A 10,288-nucleotide genomic window follows, 5' to 3' on the forward strand; every position below is an offset into this window, starting at 1 on the left:
GGGTTCAAACCCTGGGTCAGGAAGATCCTCTGGAGAAGGAAATGGAAACCCACCCCAGTATTCTTGCCTAGGAAATTCCATGGACAGAGGAGCCTGGAGTGCTACAGTCCATGCCGTTACAAAGGTTTGGACACGACTTAGCTACTAAACTACCACCACGAACTCAAAGACCATGTCAGGTAGCATATATCAGAGGTCTGGGGCAGAGTGGCTTTGGGGAGGAAGAGTCCCCAAAGACTCTAGAGTCCCCTAGACTCTTCCTAGGAAGAGTCCTGCAGGAGTGGATGGATCTGGAAGTGGGGTGGCTATTTGCACCCCATTAAGAGGCAATAAATGAGCAAATCACACTGCTTGATTTGGAGGAAGGAAAACAAAAACCAAACAAAGTTGGGATTAAGTAATAAAACATGAGACAAAGGGACACAGAATTCTGAGGTGAAGGGCTAGGTTTCCTCTTACTTCTGAATAAAATGTTATCAATGGAGAATATTCACTTCTATGGAGAACCTTTGGGATTTCCATCCCAGGCAATTCAGTGATAAGAAAAGTAAGCCAAGACTCTCTAAGGAGAAATCTATCTATATCCTCAACAATTCCCTATCAAAATAGCCCATGCCCCAATCTAAAGACAAGTTTTCATTCAGAACAGTATTTCGACCCACAAAACCATTTGACCAAAGGTCAATTTATTTAATTTAGTGACCTGTGCATGCTAAGCTGTGTCAGTCGTGTCCAACTCTTTCGTGACCCCAGGGATTGTACCTCGCCAGGCTCCTCTGTCCATGGGATTTTCCAGGCAAGAATACTGAAATGGGTTGCCATGCCATTCTCCAGATCTTCCCAACCCAGGGAGCAAACCCTCATCTCTTATGTCACTTGCCTTGGCAGACGGGTTCTTTACCACTATTGCCACCTGGGAAGCCCTTAGAGACCTGAGTCAAACAGTTTTTTTGAGGGATTAATGATAATAATTTAAAAAGAAAACAGAGAACTAGCATAAAATTAGATTCTTTGGCTTTGTCATCCTAATTTTTTTTATGAAACAAAGTGAGAGAACTGATCAACTGATCAATCTGCTTCCCTTTCCCCCAAAATTATTTACTCCAAATCGTCTCATGAGGTCTGTAGGGAAACGGCTGTCCTGTGACAGAGATCAGGTAAACCATCAAAACTCATCAGAATATATAATTTTTAAAATTCAAGGAATGAGAAAGAGGTTCTGGAGGGAACAGGAGTGTTTATTTTGTGGAAATAGTTTTGCAGTGCTAAGAGGTTGCTCAAGGCTCTAGAGGTCTCGGTGCATGGGAAGATTTTCATTATCTACAGGCCACTGCCCTGACAATCTCATTGTCCGAAACAGTTGAAAACCGAGGATAATAATAACATCAGTAACACAAGCTAACCTACATTCCGTGCTTCCTGTGGTCTCTCTTTGGGTACTCTTTCATGACCTTGGCATGTATCAAGATTTCTAATCCTCAGGATGATCCTTTGAGATGGTTTTTCCCACCCTCATTCTAAGGATGAGGAACCTGGGATGGTAAGCCGTTCAATAATTCACCCAAGGTCATAGTACATTGCTGTCTTAGACTCAAAGTAATCTTGTTCGGAGTCTGAGATGTTTTCATGTTCCCCACGTTTATCCTGGAAGAAGAAAAGGAGGGTAGAAACAAATAGTGTTTATTAAGTGTCAGCTACTTCACACATGATTGTTTCATGTAACACTCACAACACATCCTTAGCCTCATGTAAAAGGCATGGAAAAGAGGAAGCACAGACTTAGAGCATAATGACTAGTTAGTAAGAGGTGAAGCTAGGATTCCACCTGTGCTTTTTTCACTAAACCATGAAATTTCCACATATCATCCATGCACAAAAGCACACTGAAGTGAGGAAGTCTCTTACTTAGATCTTCATCTTTACCTTTATATAGTTTTAGCAAGTTGGTTGCCTGATTTCCTTGCTCAGTGCCAGGAAGTATATAGGGGGTTGGAGGGAGAAGGTGGGTAGGCGGATTGCAGGGGAAATAGAGCTGATGAAGAAATAAATGTCCAAGAGAACAGGATTATTAATAAGCAGTGTCTTAGCTATACATCTTTGATTTGTTTGAATAGACATTTTGCATTAAGAGTTATATGCTTTCCTTAAAGGAGTCAAAGGAAAGAGACTGGGTGAGTTCATTAGGTAAATTTTGTAAACTTTTAAAAATAGCATAAAGAGAATCCTTACTTACATTTAGAACACAAAATCAGGTGCAACCAAGAACTCTTTTACAAGGCAATTTTGACTCGAAAGAGACTCACAGAGTCAGAGAACAAACTTAGGGTTCCCAGGGGGAATGATAGGGAGTTTGGGATGGACGTGTACACACTGCTATATTTAAAATGGATAACTAGTAAGGTCCTACTGTATAGCACAGGGAACTCTGGTCAATGTTATGTGGCAGCCTGGATGGAAGGGAAGTTTGGGGGAGAATGGATACACGTATATGGATGGCTGAGTCCCTTCACTGTTCACCTGACACTATCACAACATTATTAATTTACAAAATAAATTACAAAATGCAAAATAAAATACAAAATAATAAGCTTAAAAAAAGCAATTTTGACTCTGAAGAATACTTTGCCATTTACTCTAAACAATGTAACATCTACAAAATTATGATTCCAAGATTATTAAATATGTATCAGAAGGTATGGGGAGCGTGGATACAGTTGTGGGATGTGGTGCGGGGCCTGTGCCTAGGCATGCCTTCCTTCCCCACTGCCCTGTGCTCCTCTTCAGGGCCAGGAAGCTTGTTCTGGGATCTTCTGAGAAGTCAGCCCTATTCCCTCTGCCCCACCCATCTCCGCCCTACAGTTCTCACACTCTGAGAGCCTCTGAATTCTCGTTAAAACACAGATTGTTGGGCTCCTCCCCTGGAATTTCTGATTCAACAGTCTGGGTCTGAGCAGACTTGTGTTTCCAACAAGTTTCCAGCTAATGCGAGTGCTGTGGTTCAGTGATCGCACTTTGAGGACCACGGCTCCAGAGAGAGTTGCTCTCTCCTTGGCTGCCCTGGTCTGCTTAGGTGTTTTATTTCTTCCTTTGCCAAGCAATTTCTTTGTCTTCTCAGGAGTTTGAAAGCTTCTTGAAGGAAGCAGCTGGTTTTCTGACCTGGGAGGAGAACGGTATAGCAGGATGCTGAGGGGATCCTGGGAGAGGGTGTCTGCTGAGCAGAAATGGCCCAGGGCTGGGGAGTCTATGCAGTAGGATGCTTTAGTCACAGGTCTCTGGAGCCTGAATACCAACTCCAGACCTTGTTGAGGTCTCAAATACCCAGTGGAAAGTTAGACACTGTAAGTACTCAGAAAGAGCTAGCTTTTTCCAAAAAGGCAGGAACAGCACTCTCTGGGACCCCTGTCACGGAGCATAATTCAGGAAGAGGTGTTTTCTCCACTCACCCACAAGCCACTTTTTTGGTGCCTCAAGGAATCCAGTCCATCACTAGCAACGCCTGAGTGAGATGAGAGTGCCCAGCAGAGCAGGGCATTGCCCAGGGCCACACTGTCCAATATGGTAGCCGTTAGTTACATGAGACTATGTAAATATAAATGCAAATTAATTAGAATGAAAGAAAATAGAAAATTCAGTTCATTGCCACACTAGCCACATTTCAAGGGCTCAAGAGCCACAGATGGATGGCTAAAAGGCCATCCTGTTGGACAGCACAGATACAGAACGTGTCCAGTGCTGCAGAAGGTCCTATTGGCTAGCCCTGCTGTAAGGGTTCTGGAAGGGATGGCACCCGGGACAGGGCAGTGCAGTCAGCTTGTGCCCCTCCTGCTATGTGCTCCTGCTGCCCAGGAGCTACAAAGACAGGCGCCCAAGAACAGATGCTCCCCTCCACCTCCCCACTTTCCTCCACTTCTTGGATCAGGGATTCACTGCTGAGCGTGGCAGTGGCACCTGTGGGACAGAGGGGAAGTCCCAGAGCAGACAGAGTCAGTCCCTGGGACTCCCAGCAGGACTTCCATGGGCGGAGGTGTCCTGACTTTCTCGGATTAAGTTGGGCCACCCTCCTTCTGCAGGAGGAGCTTTCTCTCCACACACTCATAAACTGGGTGTGTGCCTTCTCTTGTCAACTTTTAAAAACAGCCCACTCTGAGTTAGAATCCAGGAATTGAAAAGGATGGCAAATGGAACAGTGGAATTGGGTGATCCCAGCCAATGAAACCTTCTCCAAGACTCGGTGTCTGTTCCCAATAAGGTTTCCCAACACTCCCTGGAGACCTAGCCATGGTCTGATAAATCTCCATAGACAAGTTACCTGATCACAGGTACCTGATCACATCTTATTCCTCCCTAACTCATCATAAAAGGAGAAAACAGAATCTAATTTCCTCTGGGCTGGCTAAAGGCTGAGGTAGATGGGAGGGAAAAGACCCCAGGTGGCCTTTCAGGTGTGCGTGGACTTAAATTGTAGCAGATGGGCCCTGGCCTGTCTCTTCCATGATCCTTTTCAAGTCCTCATTCCTCAGAACTGCAAGAGTCTTAGCCAATGGCTGGGTGACAAAACAAGGACCCACCATATATGGAGCACAGTGAAGGAGAGAGGAAAACAGTCTAAGGACAGCTATCTCAGCCAGACAATTGCAGATGGTCCAGTTTCAGGGCAAACTGTACCCGCAGCTGGAGTTTAGAAATATCTAGAATGTGTGGCAATGGGCAATCAGAAGTCCGTTCATGCTGGGGTCTCAGCAGCCCCCTAAGAGGTTTATCATAAGAGAACAGGAGTTAGGGCATTGCAAGCTTGGTCTGGTAGGTACAGATTCTAAGACGAGGGCAGGGAATCCCACACACAACATGGTATCTGTCACTCAGATTTGTCTCCAGCCCAGCGTGGGGAGGTTGGCACAAGCTGCCTACTCCAGATATACCCTGGAACAGCTGTCTGACTCCAGATGGACATGCAGGGCCCACAGCACTGCAGGGGGTGACAAAGCAGAGTGGTGATCAGAGGTGTTCTTTCACATTTTCCAACAGAACCTCGCAGCTTTGGCACTTGAAATCTGGGTCATCAAAGATGGTACAGAAACAGGATCAGAGGCAGGGGAGACTTGGTGGGACCCAACAAAGACCTCAGTGAACTGGAGAACTCAACTAGTCCTGGGGACATGGAAATACCTACAGAATGGAGATGGATGGGTATAGTAAGAGACCACAAGAATGAGCTGTCTTCCCTTTTCCAGAAACTTCTGTCCAGAAGGGATGGAGTGAGGTGGAGCCAAGGAGGCCTCCACACCTGAGCAGTGCCCAGAGTAAAAGGGCAGAGTTAACCAGAGTAAGGAGGAGGCTCTCACAGGGGGTGGGAGCCCTGGTGAGGCTGGGGCCCATGGGAGTGAGGAAGCTGTCCATGTGGGAGGGTGGCGCCATATGCAGGAGAGACCGCGTGTGCCATTTCCTCCTCCAGGGAATCTTCCCGACCCAGAGATCGAACCCAAGTCTCTTATGCCTCCTGCATGAATGAGCAGGTGGGTTCTTTACCACTAGCGCCACCTGGGAAGCCCTGCAGACCGTCAGACCCCAGGTGGGTGAGGAGGAGTCTATGCAGGGGGCACCGCAGCAGGAGGTGTTGGTGCTCATGTGGGATGGGGTGGGGGTCCTTGTGAGAGGCTGGTCCAGGGCAGGATGCTGGGATGCCCACTGAGGAAGGTGTCTGCACAGTGCCCGTGAGGGTGGCTGTGGGCCTTGCTCTTCTTTGTGTCCTGGGCAGTGGAAAGGATTAGCAAAGGCTCAGGAAACAGCAGTTGTTGAATGGATGGTGAAGTAATAGAAAAGACCCAGGACCAAGTCCCACTTTTATCATTTATTGGCCAAGAAACACTGGACAAATATGTTCCTCTCTGACAAGGGAACACTGTCCATGATGCCACTAAGATGCTGTACACATCTGAAGGATCTGATCTCGTTTTGCCTACTGGGAAAGGGGGCCAGTACCTTCTCTGATGGGCAGCACTTCCTCATCTTCCCTCGCTTCCCTTGGCAACCCTCCCGGGCAGTCTGCTTGCACAGATCAGGCCTCTGATGCCTGTTCTGCAAAGTGACAAGTGCATGGGGAGAACTTTCTAAAGTCAGCTGGGATCAGTGGACGCAGAGCCTCAGCAGACATATAGCAACGTGCCTCCAGGGAGGGAGCAAGCCTGCGGCCCTGGTGAGCCTGCTTCCTCAAGCCCTCTCAGCTTATATGGCCGTGATGGTCTCTGTAGATCTTTGCTGGCAAGTGCCCTACTCTCTCACAACATACGCAGCACTTTCACAGCAAAATAGGGCCTCACTGTGGTCAGGGATGAGGACATCTCCGGGTTCTAACAGACCTTGGCTCTACCAGGAGCTTGCATCTCAGGGAGGGCCCTGGTTACCAGACCCCAGGCCAGCAGCGTCCCTGGCTTGGGCAGTTGAGGATGTTGTGTGTTTGTGTTCTGAGGTCTCCACCCTCAGATTCTTCCACCTGACTCTGTGTCCAGTGAGCACAAACTTTTTGACAAGCAGCCTGTGACCTGAAGGGTATCTAGAAGAGTCTTACCAGATTCTGACCCATCATTCCATATACACACAGGCTCTGGCAGAGCCTGTTAAAACATATACAAGACAATTTTACTAAATATTTTTAAGTTATTCTAAAGTGAATTACTTAGAGCTTTTGTAAAAGTGTTTTTTCAGTTTGTTTTTAATGAATGTCATTATCTTTACAGCCTTAAATCAGGCTTTTCTCCCCATCCGTGGGGGTTCTTACACACTCCAGGAAGCATTTTTAAGGTGAAGTTGCCCCAAGCTGTATGTCCATTCTGATCTTCTCTCCTGAATTGCAGATCCAGATAATGAAACCACCTCCTGCATCTGATTGTGAGCATGTCTTTCAGGCCCCTCGCCTCCACAGACTGAATTCTGACCCCTTTGCTCCCTCCTCGCAACACCACCCCCAGCTGCTCCTCTGACAGCAGCTGCTCCACATCTCAGGGAACACCAGCGCGGCCCGGTGCTCCCTCCTCTTTCCCTCACTCCCACAGCAGTCGGTCCTGAAACCGCGCTGCTGCATCCCCTTCCTAAGTAGTTCCAAGTCTGCCCATGGCTCTTGTCTTCACTGCCAATCCCACCCAGGTTCCAGGCAGCTTCAGCTCTTACCTGTGACACGGTAAACACCTTCCCTGGCTCCAGCCTGGCCACACCACCCCCTCCTTCCTCCTCCAAACAACACCGAACCTCTCGAAATTCGAAATTCGACCCTAACATATTACTTCTCTGTTGAAAGCTTTAACTGTTCACTATTGCCCTTAAGATAAAAAGTCCCAAATCCTTAGCGCAGTTCATCAGCAGCCCCCTCCTGCAGCCTCAGCCCCTGGGGTGATGCACTCATCCAGATGAGCCAGGGAGGTCCTGTTCTCCGTTTCTGGCAAACAGGGCTAGTTCACGGCTCTAATTCTTCTCCTCCTTCCCCAGCTTCCCTCTTAATTCCCTGCCCCCACTGTCACCCTTTCCAAATTTCTGTCATTTAATGCTGTCTGTCACCTTGGGGACTTCACACTTGCGGCCCCACTGCCTCCTACTGAGAACACTCCGCCCCATCTCCTTTGTCTTCTAATTTTTAACTACCCGCCCCCCACCCCGCCTTGCTGTGCTGGGAAGGTGCAGCAGGTCAGAGGGCTAGCTTGCTGCCTGTGGGGCACTTTCCAATTCGCTCTGTGACACTGAAGCACATTATCGCTTTTGCTTGGTATCTGGATGCCCCCCTCCATGACCTAAGTGCTACAGACAGGGGCTGTATCGCCTTTGCCCCCTGTTCTCCCTGCCACGTCTGGCACAACAGGTTTTTAGATCAATCATGATTCATTCAGGCAAAGCCTACACACCAACCATATGTGTGTCTGCTACTTTGGCTCTTAAACAAGCACTGTCAGAAAGAAAAAACACTTGGTTTATAAAAACAGGATAAAGTGTTGGGTATCACTCACAATTAAATGCATGCAAATTAAAGTACAAGGAGATTAATTTCTTACTTACTAGATTCATAAAGATCACCAAGTGTTGAGAACTGGGAACCCCAGCAGGCACTCTCCTCCCCAGGGACACATCTGCAAGAATCCTTCAAGTGTAACTTGGCAATCTCTGCTCAAAGTTTAACCACACTTTTTTTGGTCACTCCCAGAAATGTGAAATTTCTTACATCTGCGTACAAAGGACACACAAGAATATTCAACAGTTCATTGTAATCAGTGAAGAAAAAAAAAAATCCACTACCTGTCCATAAAAAGGAGACTAATTAAATAATTCCTTCTGGAATATTATGTAGGAATTTTTTTTAATGAGTTAGATTTACACATGCTCATGTGAAACAATTCTCGAAACAGAAAGTGTGTTTTAAGTTGTGATTTTAAAATGAAATATACATGTGTTCATATGCATAAAATATTTTGGGACAGATACACAAGAAACTCTTAACAGTAATTACCTCTGGGGAGAGAAACTGAGACCTGGGATAGAACAGAACTTATTCACTGTATATTCTAAGTGTTGGAATATTTTAGGCATGAATTAGCTTTGCAATTATACAAAAAGAATACTCTAGGTTTGTTTATGATGGCTCAGACAGTAAAGAATCTGCTTGCAAAGCAGGAGACCCACAATCCCTGGGTCAGGAGGATCCCCTGGAGAAAAGAATGGCTATCCACTTCAGTATTCTTGTCTAGAGAATTCCGTGGACAGAGGAGCCTGGAGGGCTGCACTCCATGGGGTCACAAAGAGTTGGACATGACTGAGCAACCTGACACCACTTAACTTACGACTCCTACTGAATTTGCATCTCCCTGAGATTCTAGCAATTTTCCTTCCCTCCCTCCTTCCCCCTTCCTTCCTCCCTTCTTTCTTTTCTTCCATTTTCTCCTCCTTTCTAAGAAAATTGTCTTTCTAGAATCTTCTAAAACTATTAAACAGAAAACTACCCTGTTCCCCATTCGTGGGTTGGGAGTCCAGTTGTGACGGGGTGAGTCCATCATCACTTGCCGCTAATAAGCGTCGACTTTTCTAACTTGCTGAGTGCCTTCATCTTGTCAGCCCTCTTGCTACTTCAGCCAGGACTTGCTTCCACCCCCACTCTCCCAGCACCTCCTTTCTCTCCCTTCTTGCCCCTAGGCTCCTCTGCCACCATCAAGCAGAGTGCCTGAGGAAATCAATCTGGAAGTAGAAGGGGAAAGGGGGGTTACGACCCATGAGGTGACCTGTGCTCAGTGAGAGCCCGTGGTCGACAAATGCTCCCTTCACAGTTCTCTGCGTGTCCCCAGGTTCAAGCTCTGGTTTCCTGCTGGACAGACCCTCAGATTGGCTCTTCCTCGTTCCCCTTTGCCCTCCCCAGCCTCTCTCCTGTTTCTTGGGATCAAGTCCCCAGATAAACTACCAGCTTGTGCTATAGAGCTGCTTGCTGTGAGGGCCCAGGCTGGGATACCATCCTTGGCCACCTGTGTGGAGTTCTGGCACCCCTGTCCTGAGTATCCAGAGAAGACGATGGTCCCTGGGGAGCTTCTCTCTCTCCTGGGGAGCTTCTCTCTCTTAGTCTTCTTGAGGCCAAATCTCTATCTTCTACATCCTTACGCTGTATTTCCTCCCCCACTCAAGTGAGGGTAGCATTCCTCAACCTCACTATTCTTTTCCAAAATTACCCCCAAGTCAGACAGAAAAGCACAGTAAAGATTTTACAAGTGGAAGCATCCGTTCTGTAAATTAACTATACCCTTCACACTGGGATGATCTTACATCTGTTTTAGATCTCTGAACTCTGGTTTGGTGATTCAAGAAACAAGAGAACCTCTGAGTCCAACGCCTCCTGCTCCCAAGCAGGAAGGTGGGAGCGCACACAGTCTGCTCCTTTGGAGACCAAGGCTCCGTGCACAGAAGGTGCTGGCCGGGCCAGCCATGCAGAACCCTAGCTCCAGGTCACTATTATTGCATCACATTGGTCAGAGTTCACTCAAAGAGATGCCAGTGTCTTTCTAACAAGCCTGGAAAAGTTGTCTGGTGGCTGCACATTCCCTCCATCTGCCCTTTTTCTGGGTGGCACTCTCTTCTCAGTGTTGTATTTTCAAAACAAACCATCTCCACTGGTTGTGGTAAATTTCAGTAAAGAAAATTTCAAGCTGAAAAGGGTGAGAAGACCTACAGGAAGCATACTCTATATAGCCCATCTTTAATGACCAGAGAACAAAATTGCCTTTTCCTTACTGTCTGCATTTAAGAAATAAATAACATTTTTATTTGA

General features: G+C 47.0%; 1 long non-coding RNA gene across 1 annotated transcript; it reads right to left on the reverse strand.

Moving 5' to 3' along the window:
• Nucleotides 1–1,217: 1,217 nt before the first annotated feature.
• Nucleotides 1,218–9,945, reverse strand: LOC110130001 (uncharacterized). Its single transcript, XR_011487138.1, has 3 exons — nt 9,787–9,945; nt 8,041–8,205; nt 1,218–1,644 (listed from the first exon to the last, which is right to left on the reverse strand). It is a non-coding gene; the product is annotated as an uncharacterized lncRNA (long non-coding RNA).
• Between the last annotated feature and the right edge of the window lie 343 nt (nt 9,946–10,288).

The sequence above is a fragment of the Odocoileus virginianus genome, chromosome 4 (genome assembly GCF_023699985.2).
Source record: "Odocoileus virginianus isolate 20LAN1187 ecotype Illinois chromosome 4, Ovbor_1.2, whole genome shotgun sequence".
Lineage (NCBI taxonomy): Eukaryota > Metazoa > Chordata > Mammalia > Artiodactyla > Cervidae > Odocoileus > Odocoileus virginianus.